General features: G+C 40.1%; 1 protein-coding gene across 1 annotated transcript in view; it reads right to left on the reverse strand.

Moving 5' to 3' along the window:
* Positions 1-317: 317 nt before the first annotated feature.
* The window catches only part of LOC126195171 (cGMP-dependent 3',5'-cyclic phosphodiesterase-like), a 333488-nt gene continuing 307512 nt past the window's right edge, over positions 318-26293 (reverse strand). Inside the window, exon 16 of the mRNA XM_049933683.1 lies at positions 318-614. The gene's annotated coding sequence lies outside the window, so the exon portion shown is untranslated. The remainder of the gene's footprint in view (positions 615-26293) is intronic.

The following is a 26293-nucleotide window of genomic DNA, read 5'->3' on the forward strand; positions in this document are numbered from 1 at the left end:
TTAAATTCTTTCAAAGTTCTCTATAAAAGATTCTTGAACGAAACTGTAATTAAAACACCTTCAGTTGAGTCGTTTGTGCAAAAGTACGTCACTCAGTCCAACTGGTTTGCGCAAACTTTTGAAATTTAGATGTCATTTGTTTCTTCTTGGAAATTATATTCTTGCAAGTTATCTTATTTTTCCCATATTAAAATCAGACTGTAAAACCTTTAAGATTCAATAACGAAGTCAAACTCTTCTGAAAATTAATATCTTGGAAAAATTCAGTAATAATTCTTCCTCAATATAACTCTTCATAAATAATTCTCGAACATGTATTTAAGCTTTAGAGCATACTCTGTTTTATTGTCTTCGTATAGGCCACATACAGATGTGCACATCAGACTCGACAAAACAGAACTGAACAAAATACAACATGAACTAAACATTCTGTGATGTCATTACAATGGAAAATTACAATTTTTTATTTATTTGAATGTTGGAGGTTCAATGCAACAACCCGGTCACAGGATCTTCTGCTGCTCTTTGGCCGTTGACCCGCGACGTCTAGTGGCCAGCAATTTTCTTTCTGGTTCGGGCAGTGAAGATGCTGTTTCTGCGAGTTGTGCTGCTCTCTCCAAACATGAAACATACAAAACAAAAATACAAAACTTTAAATACTTTACAAACATAACAAAATATTACAAATAGATAAACAAAACACTAAATTAAACTTATATTTACCTGCAAACTGAGCTGATCCTTGTGGATGGGTGACGCTTTAATTTCGCGTTACCCAAAATTCACCACTTCTGAGTGATTAGTTTTCATGAGACAACAAGTTTTAGTTACTACAAATATAATATAGGGACTGGTCCAATGATCATATCGAAAAACATAGAATTGTAACATGAAACACCTTGTTTGTGAAAACTGACTCAAGAACACTACAAAAACAAGAACGTAAAAAGTGGACATAAAAAGAGTTGGTTGAACAATTTCTGGACAGTATCCAACTGTGGACCACAGTGTTGTTATAAAAATTAAGCTACAAAATTTAAAATGAAGTTTCAGAAAAAAATACTTTGTTTGAGTGGCCATATCATCTGCAGCTGGTTTATAATAACCAAACATATTTTAAATCCGTCTTTGCAGCCACAGTACAAGAAACAATAGTGCCAAATGAGGATTATCACATCATCATTTGTACCAAACTGTTTTAGATGAAGAAAGGAAGCTAAACGCTATATGTATTTCCTTAAGACCACTGATGTTGTTTTATTTAAATAATAAAAAAAAGACAGATTTGTTGACAAAAATATGCATTTTCTTTGAGTCGCAAGACAGATTTAAATATGTTCACTGATTTTAGAAATAACTTCAGAAGAAAGTAGGCCTCTTGAAAGAAGCATATAAGGCAAGGAAGAGTTGTGAAAACCAACACTATAGGTGATCACCAATAAAATTTTGGTTCTGCTATGTTTATTATTCTCGGTTATTAGCCACTGTGTTGCGCCTATTATTTTACAGGTATTGTGTGATTTTTCTTTCGAGAAATACATGAATTCATAGCGTACAGACCACCAGTGACTGCCACGATTTTCACCTTCTTACTGTCCATACTTTCTAATATATAAACTACTTTTGAAGTGTCAAAATGTACTAGAATAAATAAAATTCTATAAAACACCCCACTGTACAATGCACTTTGGTGAGACAGTCACCATCCCCGAAATTCATCGCCCATGGCCTCTAGCCTGCCACGGACCACCGTGGTCCTGGGTCCATGGATAAACCATGAAAATCCATCGCATTACGTCACACACAAACAGATCCAGCCTGCAGGCAGATCGGTGAGACCAGATCTAACAGGCTGGACCTGCACATTAATGGAAAACAATGGGCTTCGGATCAGCAGAGCAAATCTGTTAAAACAACCCACAGAAATGGCCTGCTGTTTTGGCCCGTCACAGAAATCTGCTCTTGTGGTCCACTGTTCACGAGTCACAGACAGTGTGTTGATGAAATGAGGGCGCGGTGATGAAACCATGCAACAGGTAACTTGTGCGAATACTTTGAGAATCAATAAGAATGAGGATAGGTAGCAACTAACTGTAAAGATGATTGCTGAACCACAGATAGCCACGTAGAATAGACAATTATACTCCCACAACTAAATTTTGCGCCATTGTTTTTGTCAGGAAACGAAAGCACACACACACAATCACTCTGACACAACTCTTGCAAACATGACTGTCATCTCTGGCCAGTGCGTCTACTGTCTCTGAGAATCTGATACAAACAAACCACTTCTCATACCTCCCTGCATCTCATCAGCAGCTGATAGGCTAGTGGCAAGAAGTGGTGATAGCACTGACTGCAAGGTGAGAGGAATGGTAGGAAGGGGAAGAGCTGTGGAAATGAGGGAGTTAGGAAATGGTGCATGTACTCAGCTGTGCCCAACCAGCGACAATGCACGACATCTCAGTAAACAAACTATTTCGTCTACTGAGACGAAAATGAGATTCTTCTTCCGTCTTTTTTTTTTTCAAATTCCCCTCAAATTTCCCTGATTTCCGGAACTTGTGGCAACCCTGGTTACACTTGTTTAAGTTGTTCTAGAAACAGATTGTGAAACAACATTATGTAGAAGCTGGTTTGACCTTTTACAAGTGACAAGCCACTTATATTATAACAATTTAGCAGCAATCAGGCTTTTACAAAATTAAGAAACAATCCATGTTGCAGTTTAACAACAATTTCATAAACAAGTGATGTACATTTTTGTTCAGGAAACAGCAATGTAAGTCTTTGTTGGTTATGAAGTAAGCAGTGTTTAATGAAAACAGTTTGGTGAGACATCTCATGTAATTAGGAACATATTAAGTATGCCCTGTAGAAGAATTTTTTATTACTCCATCACAAAAAGAGATTGAAAACACTGGCTGAAGGGTTTAAGACATTACATGCAAGACACCATAGAGCAGTGTAAAACTGGTGTGACAGCTTGCAGCACATGGGTTTCACCAACTGTCCAGCCCCATTGCCTTTAAGGCGTGACTATCAGCTGCAGCTCTGCCAATCAGGGTATGCTATATAGTATTCACTGCTGTGTGGACCCACACAGAGCTCGACACAGGTGGCTTGCCTGGCTGAAACAGAATTTTCACGTAATTGGCTTAATATGCATTGACTTCTTTGAATACCAACCCATTGGTGAGGCAACCTACCTTTTTGATTATTACCTTATGTTTTTTGTTGAAGACTACTACAGTAAAGATCATATTGTAAGGAAAAGAATTTCCAAAGTAAATATTAGTGTCTGCGTCATACTTGTTGCTAATACCCTAATGGTCTACTTAAGCGACTGTTACTCCTATTTAATTTGCTATGGGATGAGTTTGTTAATGGGAATCTTAGTTATATCGTATTTCATTTGTCTCTTTGTCCCTGACCTTTTCAGCCTCACTACAAATCGTTGCAAGAGCACATATAACTTAAATAACAAGTATTTTACAAAAAGTGATTTTATTTCACTAATAGATGATCATACTGCATTCTGTATTGCTCCCTCTTTTCCTTAATCCTCTGCAAGAGGTGTGGCCTGGAGTTAATTTTATTTTGGTTCAATATATGTCTACACAGATTAGGGTTTTTTCAGTCTCGTAGCAATGATGACAACTGTGTCAGTTGCAAACTGTTAACAATCCTACATGTTGAGAATGCTTTATCAATCAACCACAGCACGAGTTACTGGACGTCCATATCTTAACAAAGCTTGCCACTACAATATGCAGTTTTGCATGTCTGTCTCTTACTGCATGAAGAAAGGCTAATCGTTGGACCTTGCCTGGAAGTGCTGATGCCACATGAAATTCCTTGGATAGAAATTTGAAGTTATATTTGAAGTCTGTTTATGACTATGTTCTATTTCAAACCCGATACAATACCTGCAATTGACCATAGCTAATCAACTGGTTTCATAGAGAAGTAATATTTTGCTTAGTCCATGTTTTAATTTTGTCACTGCCTGCAAAACTTGTAGTGCTGTCCAATAATACACAAGTATCATTTCGTAATCCTCATCTGACTTATGGATTTTGAAGGGAGATCTGCTGTGCTAGATTAAGATGAGTCACGTATTTATCATTCTCAAGTTTAATATTCCTGACTTCTATCAGAACATTTCCAATAGGCATTCACCATAAATTCAAACAATCGATTACAGATACAAGATGGATGAAGACTGAATATCCAGAAAGGTAACATTTGTATGCTTCACCATGACATCGCAGATAGCAATAGCTATTACTCCTTTAAGACTGTTGCACACTGATTTTATAGTTTTATGCACAACTGTGCTGGAGAATTTGGTAAACAATTTTTCCACATTACCATGAACAAGTGTGGTTTCTGGAATCTTATCTGAGGGTGTCCTCAGTTAATTGTGTGATTACAAACGTTTTCTTCATCATTGAAAGATAGAATGCAGCTGTGGACCGCTTGGCTTAGGTGTGTGTCGCTGAGTGGAGCTGAGCCGCACATTCTTGTGTCACAATAAGAGGCACATTGCGCCATAGCCTCACGCTGTATGCTGCTAATAACAGGCTGTCTGCTTTACTTAAAAACCTACAACTATTAAAATTTATGTGTGTACATATACAAGAAGATCATTGCTGTACCCCTTTCTGATGCAATTAGTCTCAAGTGCCAGTCACCATTCCTCTCTTACTTCATTGGAAGAATTTTGAAACTCTGAAGTAACCCTACATAGCCAGAACACCAGCTAGCCTGTAGCCTGGTCCATGCTACAGACTTTCAGTACCCTCGTTCAACCCCCCTTGCAGGAGGGCCATCCGCTGCATGTTTAGATAAACGCCACACTGTGCAGCTGCACTGATGAGGGTCAGATGCCATCTCTTTTAGGAAGAGATCCCACTGTGTTTTCTGTGCTGAACACTCATATCCAGTCCTCTGGTGCCAACCCATAAGGCCTGGTGATTCCCACATTAACACTACAGTACTGATCCTCCAAACCAGCACAATATTAAATCATGTACTAGAAAAGTTCCAGTTACTTGCAATGATGGGGGTACTACTTACTTACTGTAACTTATTATCAACCAAATCACATAGTTTTGTAAAAACATTTCATTGCCTCTTAATGAAATGCTGATAATAAGACATAGGGTGTAGATATAGTCCACCATCACATGGACTAACCCTATTCACATTCATACATCCATATTTTGCTACCTGATGCAGGAAAATGACCGAGAGTTTGCATAAATTAGACCAAGTGTGAGTATACGCACTACTGCCTCTATAGTGAGGGCGAGGCTGCACTGGGAAGTGTACTTTGCTCAGGTTACCTCAGCAGACAATTGGCTGCTTTTCAGTTGCAAATGCTTCCCCACACTGCCTAGTCAAACGTGAATGTAAACATTTATAACAGATACATCTATGATCCAGTTATTTAATCAATGAAACAAAGTAAGACACCACCACAAATTATGACAAAATTTCTTGCTGTATATTTGTCTGAGGAATGCACTACACTTTTCAAAAGATATTTCTAATCCATCAATGATCACCTAATTTATTAAGCATGAAGCTACTGGCCTCAGGTGTAAGTTCATTACGGCATGGAAATGTAGGGCATTGCAGCTAGGTCTGATTGGTGTAAACAGAGAAACCATGAAAATATTTAATGAGGACTGGAATATGACACAAAAATCACTGACTAAGGAGTTAAGCTATACATTAAATTGGTAGTACCAATGACTTAATCAGTTTATGAAGAGAAGGTACTTGAAAAGCAGTAAATGCATAGAAGTTATAACAACAGTTTCTTACATCTACATCTACAACTACATCTACATGATTACTCTGCATTTCACATTTAAGTAAGTGCTTGGCAGAGGGTTCATCGAACCACAATCATGCTATCTCTCTACCATTCCACTCCCGAACAGCGCGCGGAAAAAATGAACACCTAAACCTTTCTGTTCGAGCTCTGATTTCTCTTGTTTTATTTTGATGATAATTCCTACCTATGTAGGTTGGGCTCAACAAAAAAAAATTTTCATATTCGGAAGAGAAAGTTGGTGACTGAAATTTCGTAAATAGATCTCGCCATGACAAAAAACATCTTTGCTTTAATGACTTAGAAGCAGTGCACAAAAGGTAACACTGAATCTTACACTAACTTATGTGACGATAGGGCACAAACCATTCCATACGTGTGAGCTACACATTTATGGTACCTTCACTATCAAACAATGGAAAAACCGGGATGGAATGTAACAATATTATGAGAAGGAAAGTTGCTACCCACCATATAGCAGAGATGCTGAGTCGCAGATAGGCACAACAAAAAGACTGTCACAAATGAGTAAAGTGGTTTCAGTTGCCTGAGACTGCGGTCGTTTGTATTCGTTGTATTTCCTTGTGTGTGTGTGTGTGTGTGTGTGTGTGTGTGTGTGTGTGTGTGTGTGTGTGTACGTCTATTGTTGATGAAGGCCTTAATGGCCAAAAGCTTTATTTATTTGTGACATTCTTTTTGGTGTGCCTGTCTGCAGCTCAGACCTCCACTATATGGTGGGTACCTTCAGTATCGTACGATGAATAAGAGTTAGTAATAATGGTTCATCTGAAACTAATGATGAGGCACTAACTGCTCAGCTCTAGTTACAGAAAATGCATGATATTTTTATATATTTTCTTGTACTAATGTAGGATTGCTGAGCCCTGAACTATTATTTTGTGGATGATTTTGATACATTTTGCACAATGTACTTCTTGAGCATTAAGGATAAAATGATGACAGCCCTCTCCCCTAGCCTTAGCTCCATCTAGTTGGCTATGAGTTGTAGTATACTTTTTCATCATGCTACGTATGTCTGCCTCCTTCGCATAGTGGTAGCGTTACCACCTACCACACAGGGGGCCCGGGTTCGATTCCTGGCAGGGGGACTGGGTGTAGAGTGTCTTTCATCATCATTTTCATCATCATTGACTCTCAAGTTGCTGATGTGGCGTCACCTAAAAAGGACTTGCAATACAGCAGCTGAACTCCATTGAATGGGGCCTCCCGGCCAACAATGCCATTGATCTTTTCATTTCATTCTAAGTATATCACTAAGAATGAAAATTTAGGTTTCATGTATGAGCCATGTCTGGGAAGTAGGTACCATTTCGTTCTACTGCCACTGCACCACTAGCGTTGCAGTTCAGTATTTATTTATGACTGTTCAAAAGTTTACCTCTGAACCCAGTGACTATGAAGTGCCTTCTGTAATACAGATTTGTAATGCACAGAATATTAAGCTGAAATTCATTGTCAACATGTAGAGATTTATGATGAGAATCTAAGAACTGATGAAGTGGGTGAGACATTTCAGTGATGGAAACCAACATTAATCACAAAGCATGAAGAAGTTGGCCTTCTGTTGTTCTGAAAATTTGGTTGAAAAAGTGAATGAGAAAATTCGTGAAAATAGGCAGTTCACAATAAGAAGGCTTTTTGATGAGCTTTTACAAATTTTAAGAACTGTTTAGCATGAAATTGTCACAAATCGCATAAATTTTCATAGATTGTGTTTCCGTCAGCTTCTAAAAATGCCTACAGATGTCGACAACATGAAACAACTTGGCAGTTCTTTGATATCTTTTACCTGATGAAGTAATGAGGAAAATGAATTCTTAAACAGAATTGCAATTGGTGATGAAACTTGGGTTTGTCATGCTACTCCAGCCCCAAAACAACAGTTGATGGAATGGAGGCACTCACGATCCCCCCAAAATAAGAATTCAAAACAATGTTGTCAGCACAAAAAGTCATGTGCACTGTGTTCTGGGCCAGACAGGGCATTCTGCTTGTTGAGTCCCTTGTCAGAGATGAAACCATCAATGTGGTACAATGCTGTGAACCATTGAGAAAACTTCAGCATGGAATTCAACACAAAAAGCACTGAATGCACAGTCAATGCAGTGTGTTGCTTCCTGATAATGCATGTCCTCGTTCTGCTGGTGTCACTCAAAATCTTTAATGATGTGGTTGGGAGCAGTTCTGTCACAGCCCCAATCCTGCACATTCTGACCACCACTTCTTCCTGAACTTGAAGCATGACTTTGGAGGAAGGTACTTCGACAGTGATGACGACACAGGTCAGTATTCAAGACCACCTCAGGCGACACCGCCTTAACATAGCACTGTTCGTGCGGGCAAGGAGGTTTGAGTGCTCCGGATCTGGAGGGACAAGCCAAAGGGGAGGAGCCAGACAAAGTGTGTCCCACAGCAACCTATCGCTCCCCTTTCCTATCCCAAACCTGTCCTCAACATTTCCTTTTCCTGTCATACCCTAGTATATGTACAAAATGGCAGAAAGACATCTATAGGCGTTGAGAAGCCAATATTTCTACAGGAGAAAACCCCAAATGAAAAATCCTGGTCCTCCAGGTTGGGGGTTGGTGACGAGTTACCAACCTGTCCTGGAAAAGCTAATCATCAGTACGAGCATCGCAGAAGAGCCTGATCTCTGTAAAATGACCTAAGCAAGAACAAGGACTATGGAAGGAAATACAACTATGGACGTGTAATGTCAAAAGCCTATACCAACCTGGGGCAGCAAAATGCGTAGTAAGGGAAGCAGATAAGTATCAAATAGATCTACTGGCTCTGCAAGAGACAAGATGGACAGAGACTGGAGCTACAGAAATGAAAAACTATGTCATATTCCATGGAGCCTCAGAAGCAAACCACTCACCAGGAACTGGTTTTGTAGTGAAGAAATCACTCTGTACCACTCTCCTAGATTTTAAGTCAATCAACCCCAAAATCTCACTCCAATCATAGACATAGGAAAATACAAACTCACATATATAAATTGTTATGCCCCAATCGAAGAAAGCAATGACATCAAGAAAGATATTTTCTATGAGGAATTAGAAACGGTTTTAGACAATGTACCAAGTTAACATTACAAAATTATCCTTGAAGATTTTAATGCAAAAATAGGGAAAGAATCAGCCTTCATGGGGACCATCGGAAAGCACAGTTTACATGATGTGAGCAGTGATAACAGCACTAGGTTGGTTAGCTTTGCAACATTGACCACCTAATTGTAGAGAAGAGAATAAAGAAGTGGATACAAAATGTCAAAACAGCAAGAGGTGTGGAATGTGGATAGACCACTTCCTTGTTGGGGGAAGGATGAAAGCAATATGAAGAGCCAGGAAGTACAAAAGAATGCAAACAGTCACTCGATATGACCAGGAGAGTCTGATTGAAGATAATATAAGAAGAACTTTCAAGATAGCACTCACAAACCATTATGAGGCTTTGAATGAAGAGGAAGGAGATACTGTGGTAGATCAGAACTGGAAGGTGATTGGAGACACCGTTAAAGAAACAGCCCAAGAAGTAATCCCAAAGCAAACAAAGGGAAAAAGAATGTGGTTCGACGAGGAGTGTGAGGAAGCTATCAGGGAGAGAGAACAGGCCACACTACTGTGGATACAAAGCAATATGCAGGAAGAAGAAAAATCAAAGCTCAAAGAAATACGACAACAGATACAAGCCACATTGAGGAAAGCATAGAGCAAATAGGTAAAAAGCATCATGGAGGAAGCTCAACAAGACTTTCATGGAAATAGGTACAAAGAACTTTATAGAAAAGTGAAAAGTTTTAAAGGTGGGACATACCATCAACACAAATTCATAAAAGATGTGAATGGAAGAATGTTAACAGAAGATCAAAAAAATTGGGAGAAGAAGGGTGGAATACCTCAGAGCATTACTAAACTCTGATGAACCAAATGAACTACTCGAGTTTGATGACCCAGTAACTGTAGACCCATAATATCCTCCACCCACTATTGAAGAGATCAGGAAACAGATAAAAAAAACCTTAAGAATGGTTAAAGTCCAGGAGAGGACAGAATTCCCGCTGAACTTCTCACGGCTGGAGACGAAATCCTCTGTTTCAAAATCCACAAGCCAATCGAGAAAATTGAGGCAAAACATGAAATACCAGAGGAATGGAAGGTATCTGTGATATGCCTCATATATAAAAAGAAAAACAAATCAGTATGTGACAACTATAGAAGCATAGCACTACTCAACACCTTTAATAAGATCTTCTCCAACTGCCTATTAGAGGGGAAAAAAAACAAACACTAGCAACAGACATAACTGGAGAATACCAAGGACAAGCAACCATGGACCAGATTTTTGTCCTAAAACAGGTCTGTGAAAAAATTTACGAATATGAATGAGAGCTACACCTCCTCCTTGTAGACTTCAAGAAGGCTTATGACAGTATACACAGTCATAGCCTGGTTAGAACTGTGAAAGAGTTTTGTATACAAAAGAAATTGATCAAACTGGTAGAGGTATGCCTAAATGACACAAAACTTAAGGTTAAGGAAGGCAATAAAATGACAGAAAGCTAAGTTGTAACAGGATTACACCCAGGAGATGGGCTATCACCTGTCCTCTTCAACCTGGCACTTAGAAGGTAATGTGGGATTTCAACAAGGAAAACTTCCAGAGCATTCAGATTGGCAATGAACACATTACATATCTGGACTACGCAGAAGACATTGCGCTATTAGCATTGACACAAGAAGATCTGAAGAGAAGTAACCAGACCTTGGAGTTATTGGCAGCTAGGATTGGTCTACAAATTAGCTCTGAAAAGACTGAGTATATGGCAATAGGAACAAAGATCCAAAACTCTCAAGATTTAATTGTGGACAACACCAGGTATAAACATGTGAAAGAGTTCAAATATCTTGGATCAATTTTTACAGAAGCAACATCAACTGAAGCAGAGATAAAAGCATGACTGCAGGCGGGAAACAGATGCTATCACTCTCTAGACCCTATATTGAAATGTAGAAGTGTCTCTCAACAACTAAATCGACGGTTGTGTAAGACATAAATAATGCCAGTAGTAATTTATGGTTCTCAAACCTGGAGCACTCGAAAACAAGACCTTAACCAACTGCTTACATTTGAAAGGAAGGTCCTCAGGAAAGTATTTGGAGCCGTCCGAGATCAGACTGCTGGAGAATGGAGACGTTGCCATAACACTGAGTTAGAAGTGCTGTACAAAGATCCTAACATCTTGGGAGTGATGAGAAGCAAAAGACTGCAATGGGCTGGACATGTAGTTAAAATGGAGGCCACATGGTGGCCCAAAGTCACAATAGACTGGATCACACCAGGCAGCAGACCAGTGGGAAGACCCAGAAAGATGTGGATCAATGGACTGGGCCTAATTGCATGAATGAATGATGAATGATCAGAATTCAAGTGGAATAATCTTGTCACTACCCTGGAGCTGTGGGCAGAGATACAAAGGTAATTCATCATACTACAGCAATGATGGAAATTGCATTGGCCTTTTTTAGCATGGTCACCTGCTAACTAACTTGTGTAAAGATGTTGATTCTTACCCACGATAAGGAACAGATGGTTTCTTATGCTACTGAAAAGGCATGATATACAGTCAACTCATATTGCGGTGAGACCCCAGTGGTTGGCTGTACTTGCATGTTGTTGCAGTTAATATTTGTAACTCAAACTGGTTTCCTAAAAAATTTCATGCAATAGATGGTTAAAAACAGCACCTTTCAATGGTAAACATGGAGGTATTTTGGGAAATACCTAAACAAAAACGGGTTTGGAGAAATCCAGTCTCTCATATGGACAAACTAAAAATACTCAGCTGTTTACCAGCACATCTCAAGGAAAAATTAATCATAACACCTGAGAATGATGTAGAATACTTTTTATTCATTCTGGATTTGATTGAGCTGGTTTATGAAGAAGGGCAGTCGCAATCCCATTCAATAACATATTCAAAGTGAACATGCATGACATAGTGTTCTGCAAAATAGTAACAGTGGAAGCAACCAACATGTTGGCACCCATACCACCTGCATAATGATAATCACACAGGAGGCAACTATGGTACCTGGGAAACCAAGGACACAAACGAGGTTTTAAAGGAAACCACAACCATAATTGCAACAGACCAGCATATACTGAACAGAGACGTTTCGGGCAATAGATTCAAAATGTAACCCCAGTGTGCGGTAGTAACCAATACAATAATTGGCAAGGGGGTGATCAGTGGTTGACTGCCAGGCAGTCCTCCTCCTGGTAACTACAACCAGTGGAACAGCAATTATGTATCGGTTGGAGATCACGGTCAAAGAGAATTTAATTCACAGACATGGCAAGACACAAATTGGCAAAGTTAAGACAACACTGTGCGTATAGTGGAGGTTACCAAAGATGAAGAGATTACAGCCCCCCCTCCCAACTAATCTGGAAAACTAAAACAGTTCGCGATAGGCATCCATTCGCACATCTAGGGGTCAGTGTACAATTAAATCTTAATTATTTTCTGAGATATGATAAAGAAGTGAATATCAAGTAGGGCTTGTGTCAGGAAAATCTGGCCAATTTGGGAGAGAGAGCAGAAGGGAGTCTGTACAGGCACTAATAAATGCCCGGATAGCTTATTTAGATATATACAATGCACTGGATACAGGTGCATTGACAAATGCAATCTCAAAAGGTTTATGTAACAAGTTACAAAAGTGAACACACATACTAGCCTTCCCTGTGCAGAACTGTCGGATCTTGACTGCAGTAGGAAACAAATCCAAAGGGGTGGAGCTTCAAGCATTAATACCCATTATTAGCAAAATATTTTCTTTAAAATCCATTTTTCTTGTGGTAAAAGCTTGTAGTTAACTGTCTTATTAGTATGGATACCTTCTGACACTACAAGGTACAGAGTCACATAGGGTGGGAAAGTGTTTCTCTATAATTAACGAACAAAGGCCACAAGTGGATTTCATCAGAACTAGTAAAATGGAAAACAAACCTCTGCCAAATACAGACATTAGAGTACAGTTGTATTATTCAGATATATTGTTCCACAATGCGCAAAAGATGAACCGCTATACAAAAGAAGTATGGATCCAGAACTAGTACAAGCAAAGGTAAATGAATCAGTTTGTTTGTTGGAACACTTTGCTATGTGCATGTACTTCAAACACACCCAGTAGTAATAAAAGGTTGCACCTATAAAATGGACATTTACCCACACGAAACGTTCTGTTTTTCATCATATCCCACACCCTGGCCCAGGAAGGAGGCAGTGAGGAAGGAAATGGGATGATAGATTGGGGTGTCTTACAATGCACAAATTTGCCATCCTATAGCCAAATCCAACAGTAGTGTCACGTTTGTACTCAACGCACAGAATATAAACATCACTGTTCCTGTTAGGACATGTCCCAGCAACTCAGAAAAACAACTACTACAGTTCCAGAAAAACCAATGCCTTATCATGCCTTTAAAGGGATCGCATTGGCAGATAACTCTACATGAAGACAGTAGGCAGTACCAGCCTTTGTACGTGGGGGCAGAAGCTATGTATTTTGTATCTTGCCTTTCAAATTAAATGTGAGCACAGGTGTCCTCATCTCCACGTTAGACAAAGTTTTAGATCCAGAAGAACTAAATGAAGTCAGTGTCTCTGTGGAAGAACATTTATGACTTTTGGGACAAGAACTACACTGATTCTCAGAATGTGGTGTTACAGCAAATTTAAAGAAGTTTGGATCTGAGAAGGAAAAGTAAAATTCCTAGGACACATCATATTACCCCAAGGTATTTTGCCAAATCTGGGGAAACTAGATGCAATCAGACATTTTCCCATGCCTCAGGACAAGAAACAACACAAAGCTTATTTGAGCTTAGTGTCTATCTTTAGAAAATTTATTACTGACCATCGATGCCCTGTCAAAACTTGTTGAGAAAGAATAACCGATGAAAAAGGACCAAACAATGTCAAACAGACTTGGAAAACACAAAAGAAGCTCTACTCATTGCAAATATAGGGTGTACATAAAGTCCGGGAACACGTCCAATTATTTATTGCACAAGAACCCACCACAGTGTAGTTTGGTAATTTGCCAATAGTCAGCGCTAGTCGCAAACATGGTGAGTTCAGGTGCGGAGTGAGCTCTCTGTGTGTTGGAGTTCGACAAAAACATGTTGCCACAATGGCTGATGCCTCACATGCAATCAGACTCTCCGTTCATCTTCAGCAGGATGGGGCTCCACTCCATTTTCATCATGAAGTTCATTGGTAACTGAACACGAAGCTGCCGCATCGATGGATCGGCCGTGCTACAGGAGACAGCTGTTTCCTGAAATGGCCTCCCTGATCACCAGATCTCACTCTGTGTGACTTTTTTCTATGGGACACATTAAAGATCTGGTGTATGTACCGCCTCTACCATGTGATGTAGCAGAGCTCCAGGAGAGAATACGGGAAGCGACTGCCACAGTCGACGATGCCATGCTGGGACGGGTATGGCAAGAATTCAATTACTGCCAGGTCACTCATGGTTCGCATATTGAATGTTTGTAAAAAAAAAAAAAAAAAAAAAACTTCCAGAGTTTCTCTTCAAAATGCAGTATGTATGCCATCTGTACAATGTTCAGTTCTTGTGCAATAAATAATTGAAAGTGTTCCCAGACTTTATGTACACCTTTATTTTGCATCACCCAGGCATGTCACAAGAGTTTTGTTTAACCATTAATGCGTCATCACACGGTCTTGGGGCACACCTGTTCCAAATCACTGAGACAGATGGAACCAAACACCCAAGATAATTAGTTTTGCAAGCAGAACTGTTACTGAATATGAGCTATAATATTCAATAATGGACGTTGCAGATCTCTCTATAGTGTGGGTTTTTAAGAAATTCGAATTTTATTTGTGGGAAAAACACACCAAAGTCTACTGCAACCACCAAGCACTTTCTTTTCTCTTGACATGCAAATTGCTGCATAGAAAAATGGTCAGATGGTGTCCTTACTTGAAGGAATTCAGTTTAGAGATAGTGTACGCCAAAGGTACACAAAACACAATTGCTGACACTTTGTTGACGCTACCCAAGGGGTAAACGAATTTTTAGAACTCATCGAACAGAATTCTGAAAACCATGTGAAGGATATGACGATAATAACTTAAAAAATTTTTATGCTATTTATAAACAAGTACTGTTTCACCGACATACACCAAACCATGAATGTTGGTGTGTATGTTTACCTGAAAAGGTTGTAGATTAGTTCATTCTTTACACTGACAATACGTGGGGTTGTTACGGTGTTTCTAAACACACTGATAAGATAATCAAGTGCTGCTACTTCCCCAACATGCAGCGCCAAATTCTCCAAGTAATTCGAAAATGTATTACTTGTCAGAAGACCAAACACTCCAATGAATCACAATTAATTGAACTGCATCCAGTAGTTCCATAAAACTTTTAGAAACAGTATCATTGGATGCTGCTGGTCTTCATCCAAATGCAAAAGGCGGTTTTAATTATGTATTTCCCTTATGATGCTTTTCCCAAGCATGTTAAGTTGTATGCAGTGCGCTCAGTGATTACCAGGTCTATTATTAGAAGAATTGCAGATGACTGTCTACCAAGAGTAGGGAGGCCACAGATACTGTAACTGATATTCATCGAACTTCAGAGATAACAGGTTGGAGGAATTCATGACCACAAACAAAATAAAACACATGCTGGTATCACAATTCCATCCTGAAGCAAGCCCCACAGGAAGGGTGTTTATGAATTTGATAGATTCCAGAATGAGATTTTCACTCTGCAGCGGAGTGTGCACTGATATGAAACTTCCTGGCAGATTAAAACTGTGTGCCGGACCGAGACTCGAACTCGGGACCTTTGCCTGTCGCGGGCATGTGCTCTATTTGATAGATTTATACATTGCTACACACAACAGAAACATACAAAATGGATTGAGTTCATCTTGCCATTTCAGCAAATCATCAATAACTTGCCACATACTTCAACAGGTTTTAATGTAAATAGTCTTCACAGGTTTGCAACTGTCTGACATCTTCAGGTGGTTGAAATGTTGTGGAATTTTCACGTCATCTGGCAGCAAGCCTGTTAAGAGTATTTACAACATATCCACCAGGAAATCTTGAAGAGTCACAACTGAATTAATGCTTGAGAAGTGAGAAATGGACGAGTGCGAAAAACCACTGCCTCAAGTACCTAAGCGAGATATGTCATTTGGGGGGGAAAAATCCTATGTGTCTTGTTTAATCTAGGAGATAAGGCCAGGCAGAGAAAAAAGTCATACGACAATAGATTAGGGTGCACTGTATAATTCCACAGAGGACAAGAAGCATTGCTTGAAATGGACCTAAGTCTTCCCAACATGGAAAACTTAATCACAAATAGCAACTATTATACGCTGGACCATTTGTAATTACATAAGTCCCTCATCCAGTCCTCATATAGACTAGTTTACCCTATAAATGGAAAGGACAAGGACCTTTATCCACACAAGCATCTGAAGAAATTTATCCGCTGAATGGGTTTGAAAATTGGTTAACCCAACTCACGAAGTGGTTATACTTAGGTATAGTAAACATATTTCACCATAAATTATGAAAGATGTTCACTTAGTTTTAGGATAAGTTTCTCTCTTGTTATTTACACACATCAAAAAAAAAGTTTTGCATCAGTCCAGTTCCCAGAACTCCTGAAGATAGACATTGACTGTGGGTATTGTATCACAGACACAATCACTTTGACTGTTCAGAGATGCCATTAAACCAGCCCAAAGATGTAAACAACCATGCATGAGCAGCACCTATTAATTGGAGGGAGTCCGACAGCCGATCAGTTCCAGTCATTCCACCAGGAAGGAGGTACATGGCTCGTGTTTTCTGTAATTCATCCATGCCCAGATGGTCAACACAGTGGTTCGATCACATCCACATTGTTACTTTGTGCCAGGTAGGGCTCTCAACAAGGGAAGTGCCCAGGCATCTCAGAGTGAACCAAGTGATGATGTTTGGACATGGAGGAGATACAGAGAGACAGGGACTGTCAATGACATGCCTCACTCAGGCTGCCCAAGGGCTACTACTGCAGTTGATGATCACTACCTATGGATTATGGCTCGAAGGAACCCTGACAGCAATGCCACCATGTTGAAAAATGCATTTTTTGCAGCCACAGGACATCGTGTCATGACTCTGACTGTGCACAATAGGCTGCATGATTCACAACTTCAACCCCGACGTCATTCTTTGCAACCATGACACCACACAGTGCTGTACAGATGGGCCCAACAACACGCTGAATGGACCCCTCAGGATTGGCATCATGTTCTCTTCACCGATGTGTGTCACATATGCTTCAAACAGACAATCTTCGGAGTCATGTTTGGAGACAACCCGGTCAGGCTGTATGCTTTAGACACAATTTCCAGTGAGTGCAGCAAGGTGGAGGTTCCCTGCTGTTTTGGGGTGGCATTATGTGGGGCCAACGTATACTGCTGGTGGTCATGGAAGGCACAGAAATGGTTGTACAATACGTGAATGCCATCTTCCGACTGACAGTGCAACCATATTGGCACCATACTGGCGAGGCATTTGTCTTCGTGGATGACAGTTCACAGCCACATCATGCACATCTTGTGAATGACTATCTTCAGGATAATGACACTTCTCAACCAGAGAGGCCAGCATGTTCTCCTGACATGAACCCTTTAAAAAATAGATTCATAGATTGAAAAGGGTTGTTTATGGATGACTTTATCTACCAACCACTCTGAGGGATCTGCGCCAAATTGCCATTGAAGAGTGGGACAATCTGGACCAACAGTGCCTTGATGAACTAGTGGATAGTATGCAATGAACAATACAGGCCTGTATCAATGCAAGAGGATGTGCTACTGGGTATTAGAGGTACCGGTGTGTACATCAATCTGGAGCACCACCTCTGAAGGTCTCGCTGTATGGTGGTACAACATGCAATGTGTGATTTGCATGAGCAATAAAAAGGGCAGACATGGTGTTTATGTTTATATCTATTCCAATTTTCTGTACAGGATCTAGAACTCTCAGAACTGTGGTGCTGCAAAACTTTTTTTGATGTGTGTATATGTGTGTAAACAGAAATGAGATAAGTTGTTAGTTATTTACAATTTTGTTTGCTGACAAAAGGATGTTGTGAAAATGAGTAACAAGCTGAATTTGATTGCCATGAAGCTAAGTCACAACTAAAACACATACACCTTCCAACCACAAATTGATAAAAGTGATGGGGAGAAATAAATGATGTAGCATTATGATGAGAGGCAATGAACAAGCATTGTAGAAATATGCACCACAGGACAGTGACCTCGGCACACCATGTGAAGACAAAATGAATTCAACACCCTGCTCAGCACGCCAGATGCTCAGCTAACATTAGTATTTGTATACCAAGTAGAATATACCCAAAATTTTATGAATATTAATTGATTACTAAAATAAATACCAGGGTCTACACTATAAGAATAAAATCAATACAAGAAAAGAGAACTATGATAAGGAAATATTTACATGGAAGGACAGAAAATAAATAACAATGGGAAGAACTCTACCTATGAGGTTACTATTTACAATATGTACACAAAAATCTATGTTATGGCTATACACAAAATAAAATCTGTATATACCATGAAAGAATGGTTAATTCTTGGGATATGCTCACATTCTGAATAAGCTGTGTGAGGGGATAAGGACATTGTGCCTCACCTAGAAAGATATCTACTAGTTTCATGTACACTCATTGTACGAATATGGATGAGATGGAAGAGGTAAGTCAAAACAACAGACAGGCTGTTAATATTTGCTATCTCACAAAAAAAAGAGTTTAATTCTGAGAATCAGTCAGCAAAATAATGAACTAAAACCATCTTCACACTGAATGAAAATATATATGTTATACGTGTAATATGTTGGCTGGCCTTGGAGCAACTACATACTTAGTTTAAAGGTTGATATTAAGTTTTTTGCAGGGAACAATGGAAGGATGTGTCCCAGTAATGAGAAGAAAGAGAATTTAGTTAGCTGATACCAAAAGAAACAGGCCACATCATGATATGAGTTATTATTTACACATAAATGTGTGTTAGAATAGTATGTGTGAATATTAAGAAGTTATAGTATAGAAAATGTTGTGAAATGAAGTTAAGGTCATGTCGAGGATAAAAAAAGAGGTCAGACTGTACATTGAAGAACGCAAGTAACAAATATGAATGCTGACTATAAGTGTTCAAGACACAATTACACATGATCATGGCTTACCTGTATGTCCTTCCACGAATATTTGTTTTGACACAACTTCCGTAGCAAAATATTTACACATATACATATTATAGTACATGGGGGCTGTATCCCGTGGTGAAAAGTATAAATTAAGTACAATGAAGTATAATTATTATGGTACTTTTAAGGAAATGATATTAATAAACTCGTATGACACAATGGTGTTAAAATTTTATCTATAGTACTCCAAGCACCTTCCCCCATGAACCATGGACCTTGCCGTTGGTGGGGAGGCTTGCGTGCCTCAGCGATACAGATGGCCGTACCGCAGGTGCAACCACAACGGAGGGGTATCTGTTGAGAGGCCAGACAAACATGTGGTTCCTGAAGAGGGGCAGCAGCCTTTTCAGTAGTTGCAGGGGCAACAGTCTGGATGATTGACTGATCTGGCCTTGTAACATTAACCAAAACAGCCTTGCTGTGCTGGTACTGCGAACGGCTGAAAGCAAGGGGAAACTACAGCCGTAATTTTTCCCGAGGACATGCAGCTTTACTGTATGATTAAATGATGATGGCGTCCTCTTGGGTAAAATATTCCGGAGGTAAAATAGTCCCCCATTCGGATCTCCGGGCGGGGACTACTCAAGAGGACGTCGTTATCAGGAGAAAGAAAACTGGCATTCTACAGATCGGAGCGTGGAATGTCAGATCCCTTAATCGGGCAGGTAGGTTAGAAAATTTAAAAAGGGAAATGGAGAGGTTAAAGTTAGATATAGTGGGAATTAGTGAAGTTCGGTGGCAGGAGGAACAAGACTTTTGGTCAGGTGATTACAGGGTTATAAATACAAAATCAAATAGGGGTAATGCAGGAGTAGGTTTAATAATGAATAAAAAAATAGGAGTGCGGGTTAGCTACTACAAACAGCATAGTGAACGCATTATTGTGGCCAAGATAGACACAAAGCCCATGCCTACTACAGTAGTACAAGTTTATATGCCAACTAGCTCTGCAGATGATGAAGAAATTGATGAAATGTATGACGAGATAAAAGAAATTATTCAGGTAGTGAAGGGAGATGAAAATTTAATAGTCATGGGTGACTGGAATTCGTCAGTAGGAAAAGGGAGAGAAGGAAACATAGTAGGTGAATATGGATTGGGGGGGAAGAAACGAAAGAGGAAGCCACCTTGTAGAATTTTGCACAGAGCATAACTTAATCATAGCTAACACTTGGTTCAAGAATCATAAAAGAAGGCTGTATACCTGGAAGAATCCTGGAGATATTAATAGGTATCAGATAGATTATATAATGGTAAGACAGAGATTTAGGAACCAGGTTTTAAATTGTAAGACATTTCCAGGGGCAGATGTGGATTCTGACCACAATCTATTGGTTATGAACTGCAGATTGAAACTGAAGAAACTGCAAAAAGGTGGGAATTTAAGGAGATGGGACCTGGATAAACTGAAAGAACCAGAGGTTGTAGAGAGTTTCAGGGAGAGCATAAGGGAACAATTGACGGGAATGGGGGAAAGAAATACAGTAGAAGAAGAATGGGTAGCTCTGAGGGATGAAGTAGTGAAGACAGCAGAGGATCAAGTAGGTAAAAAGACGAGGGCTAATAGAAATCCTTGGGTAACAGAAGAAATATTGAATTTAATTGATGAAAGGAGAAAATATAAAAATGCAGTAAATGAAGCAGGCCAAAGGGAATACAAACGTCTCAAAAATGAGATCGACAGAAAGTGCAAAATGGCTAAGCAGGGATGGCTAGAGGACAAATGTAAGGATGTAGAGGCTTGTCTCACTAGGGGTAAGCTAGATACTGCCTACAGGAAAATTAAAGAGACCTTTGGAGAGAAGAGAACCACTTGTATGAATATCAAGAGCTCAGATGGCAACCCAGTTCTAAGCAAAGAAGGGAAGGCAGAAAGGTGGAAGGAGTATATAGAGGGTTTATACAAGGGCGATGTACTTGAGGACAGTATTATGGAAGTGGAAGAGGATGTAGATGAAGATGAAATGGGAGATAAGATACTGCGTGAAGAGTTTGACAGAGCACTGAAAGACCTGAGTCGAAACAAGGCCCCGGGAGTAGACAACATTCCATTAGAACTACTGATGGCCTTGGGAGAGCCAGTCATGACAAAACTCTACCATCTGGTGAGCAAGATGTATGAGACTGGCGAAATACCCACAGACTTCAAGAAGAATATAATAATTCCAATACCAAAGAAAGCAGGTGTTGACAGATGTGAAAATTACCGAACTATCAGTTTAATAAGTCACAGCTGCAAAATACTAACGCGAATTCTTTACAGACGAATGGAAAAACTGGTAGAAGCGGACCTCGGGGAAGATCAGTTTGGATTCCGTAGAAATGTTGGAACACGTGAGGCAATACTAACCTTACGACTTATCTTAGAAGAAAGATTAAGAAAAGGCAAACCTACGTTTCTAGCATTTGTAGACTTCGAGAAAGCTTTTGACAACGTTAACTGGAATACTCTCTTTCAAATTCTGAAGGTAGCAGGGGTAAAATACAGGGAGCGAAAGGCTATTTACAATTTGTACAGAAACCAGATGGCAGTTATAAGAGTCGAGGGGCATGAAAGGGAAGCAGTGGTTGGGAAAGGAGTGAGACAGGGTTGTAGCCTCTCCCCGATGTTATTCAATCTGTATATTGAGCAAGCAGTAAAGGAAACAAAAGAAAAATTCGGAGTAGGTATTAAAATTCATGGAGAAGAAGTAAAAACTTTGAGGTTCGCCGATGACATTGTAATTCTGTCAGAGACAGCAAAGGACTTGGAACAGCAGTTGAACGGAATGGACAGTGTCTTGAAAGGAGGATATAAGATGAACATCAACAAAAGCAAAACGAGGATAATGGAATGTAGTCAAATTAAATCGGGTGATGCTGAGGAAATTAGATTACGAAATGAGACGCTTAAAGTAGTAAATGAGTTTTGCTATTTGGGGATCAAAATAACTCATGATGGTTAAAGTGGAGAGGATGTAAAATCTAGACTGGCAATGGCAAGTAAAGCGTTTCTGAAGAAGAGAAATTTGTTAACATTGAGTATAGATTTCAGTGTCAGGAAGTCGTTTGTGAAAGTATTTGTATGGAGTGTAGCCATGTATGGAAGTGAAACATGGACGATAACCAGTTTGGACAAGAAGAGAATAGAAGCTTTCGAAATGTGGTGTTACAGAAGAATGCTCAAGATAAGGTGGGTAGATCACGTAACTAATGAGGAGGTATTGAATAGGATTCGGGAGAAGAGAAGTTTGTGGCATAACTTGACTAGAAGAAGGGATCGGTTGGTAGGACATGTTTTGAGGCATCAAGGGATCACAAATTTAGCATTGCAGGGCAGCGTGGAGGGTAAAAATCGTAGAGGGAGACCAAGAGATCAATACACTAAGCAGATTCAGAAGGATGTAGGTTGCAGTAGGTACTGGGAGATGAAGAAGCTTGCACAGGATAGAGTAGCATGGAGAGCTGCATCAAACCAGTCCCAGGACTGAAGACCACAACAACACAACAACAACAACTCCAAGCACTGAGTAAATAGTTTTTTTTGTAAAAAACAAAGAAGTGCTCACAGAGAATTTGCTCAAATATTGTGTTATGCGTAAATAATGGATTTCAGGAGGAGATGCTTCTTTCCATTCCTTACCATAACTCTGTAGATTCGTAGACCATCTCCTGGACTGCTTGTGTTGGAAACACAAGAATGAAGTTTTTTTTTAAGGTTATATATATATATATATATATATATATATATATATATATATATATATATATATAGACACACACACACACACACACTCCTGGAAATGGAAAAAAGAACACATTGACACCGGTGTGTCAGACCCACCATACTTGCTCTGGACACTGCGAGAGGGCTGTACAAGCAATGATCACACGCACGGCACAGCGGACACACCAGGAACCGCGGTGTTGGCCGTCGAATGGCGCTAGCTGCGCAGCATTTGTGCACCGCCGCCGTCAGTGTCAGCCAGTTTGCCGTGGCATACGGAGCTCCATCGCAGTCTTTAACACTGGTAGCATGCCGCGACAGCGTGGACGTGAACCGTATGTGCAGTTGACGGACTTTGAGCGAGGGCGTATAGTGGGCATGCGGGAGGCCAGGTGGACGTACCGCCGAATTGCTCAACACGTGGGGCGTGAGGTCTCCACAGTACATCGATGTTGTCGCCAGTGGTCGGCGGAAGGTGCACGTGCCCGTCGACCTGGGACCGGACCGCAGCGACGCACGGATGCACGCCAAGACCGTAGGATCCTACGCAGTGCCGTAGGGGACCGCACCGCCACTTCCCAGCAAATTAGGGACACTGTTGCTCCTGGGGTATCGGCGAGGACCATTCGCAACCGTCTCCATGAAGCTGGGCTACGGTCCCGCACACCGTTAGGCCGTCTTCCGCTCACGCCCCAACATCGTGCAGCCCGCCTCCAGTGGTGTCGCGACAGGCGTGAATGGAGGGACGAATGGAGACGTGTCGTCTTCAGCGATGAGAGTCGCTTCTGCCTTGGTGCCAATGATGGTCGTATGCGTGTTTGGCGCCGTGCAGGTGAGCGCCACAATCAGGACTGCATACGACCGAGGCACACAGGGCCAACACCCGGCATCATGATGTGGGGAGCGATCTCCTACACTGGCCGTACACCACTGGTGATCGTCGAGGGGACACTGAATAGTGCACGGTACATCCAAACCGTCATCGAACCCATCGTTCTACCATTCCTAGACCGGCAAGGGAACTTGCTGTTCCAACAGGACAATGCACGTCCGCATGTATCCCGTGCCACCCAACGTGCTCTAGAAGGTGTAAGTCAACTACCCTGGCCAGCAAGATCTCCGGATCTGTCCCCCATTGAGCATGTTTGGGACTGGATGAAGCGTCATCTCACGCGGTCTGCACGTCCAGCACGAACGCTGGTCCAACTGAGGTGCCAGGTGGAAATGGCATGGCAAGCCGTTCCACAGGACTACATCCAGCATCTCTACGATCGTCTCCATGGGAGAATAGCAGCCTGCATTGCTGCGAAAGGTGGATATACACTGTACTAGTGCCGACATCGTGCATGCTCTGTTGCCTGTGTCTATGTGCCTGTGGTTCTGTCAGTGTGATCATGTGATGTATCTGACCCCAGGAATGTGTCAATAAAGTTTCCCCTTCCTGGGACAATGAATTCACGGTGTTCTTATTTCAATTTCCAGGAGTGTGTGTGTGTGTGTGTGTATATATATATATATATATATATATATATATATATATATATATATATTTAATAGAGGGAAACATTCCACGTAGGAAAAATATATCTAAAAACAAAGATGATGTGACTTACCAAATGAAAGTGCTGGCAGGTCGACAGACACACAAACGAACACAAACATACACACAAAATTCAAGCTTTCGCAACAAACTGTTGCCTCATCAGGAAAGAGGGAAGGAGAGGGAAAGACGAAAGGATGTGGGTTTTAAGGGAGAAGGTAAGGAGTCATTCCAAGCATTTGTAATTCACGATTGGAATTACAAATGCTTGAGTTAAATGAGATGATGGTATTGGTTATAGTTCACTGAATATATGTATATGAGTTTAAAAGTAAAAGGGAGTACTAGCTCATCATAACAGTTGTAGACATAAATGATTCACTGATGACGAGAATTAATATGAAATAGCTTGTCACTGGAATGTTACCTTATGAATTTTGAAGGCGAAAACAACTTCTTAAATGTTATTCATTTGTACTTAAATATTGTTATGCAAACATGGAAAATGATGCAACAAATTTATGTATAAACTTGTATATAAGTGAAATATATTAGACCTCACATGTCAGCTAATATAAAAATGACATTTGTGTGTCATTAGATGGAGCAAAATATGTCATGTTTTAATCTCTTTACGTAAGTCACATAAAATTTTATGCACTTGTACAAAGACATGTAAGGAAAACTGTATATGAAAATGATGTTTGACATATTTGAAATGAAAAGGAACTTTCAGAAAAACTGTTGGCACATCATAGGTTTATCGTGTGTTAAATGAAGAATACACACTCGTGTGGAGCAGTGATCAAACTTGCACATATCTACAAAAAATGACGAAAACTTTCTACAAGTAAGTGCCCTTTGTAGTGGCACTGGACACTGAACTTTACTATGGAGGAGGGATTAAAGTAAGTAATTTATGGACTTACTTGGAATGTGGTAAGCTCTCAATGTGATATGGGATGGCCTTTTGGACATCGAAATATGTGATGGATGATGTGGTCTATGTAACAATGGCAGAACTTTATGGCTTTTCCAGCACAAGATCAAAGTTTTCAATAAACACACATCAACATGCACTTATCCTATGTAGGTACCTTCTGGACACTATATGTAATGACATGCAGTTTATCATCGTCTGCAACGTTTCAGACTTGAGGCTCAACTGTTCTCTGTAGTTGCACTGATACTACCGCAAGGTTCGCCCACAACGAAAATTGCTTAGCATGTGGAGACACTGCTGCACAAACTATGGGTGATGATTATGCCTCAATAATGGAACAAATCACTCTAATTCAAACATGCCTTGTCGAGTCATGGTCTCCCATAAACCGAACTTTTAAATTTTTGTAAATTTCTTGGAAATTAATTGTAATATAAATAAAGCTGACAAGTGGGGGAGATAAATAAGATAGATACTTGGTCACAAATAAAGGGATTTGAACCCCAGAAATGCCAAAAAGTAGTTTAAGTGGTACTTTCAAATGAAATTTGGCTATTTATGTTATGTTTGTAAAATGCACCACTACTGTATACTGTCATCCAGTAATCATGGACAATGCCAATACAGGGTGAGTCACCTAATATTACCACTGGATATATTTCGTAAACCACATCAAATACTGACGAATCGATTCCACAGACCGAACGTGAGGAGAGGGGCTAGTGTAATTGGTTAATACAAACCATAAAAAATGCACGGAATTATGTTTTTTAACACAAACCTACGTTTTTTTTAAATGGAACCCCGTTAGTTTTGTTAGCACATCTGAACATATAAACAAATACGTAATCAGTGCCGTTTGTTGCATTGTAAAATGTTAATTAAAT

The sequence above is a fragment of the Schistocerca nitens genome, chromosome 7, assembly GCF_023898315.1.
Source record: "Schistocerca nitens isolate TAMUIC-IGC-003100 chromosome 7, iqSchNite1.1, whole genome shotgun sequence".
In the NCBI taxonomy this organism is placed as follows: domain Eukaryota; kingdom Metazoa; phylum Arthropoda; class Insecta; order Orthoptera; family Acrididae; genus Schistocerca; species Schistocerca nitens.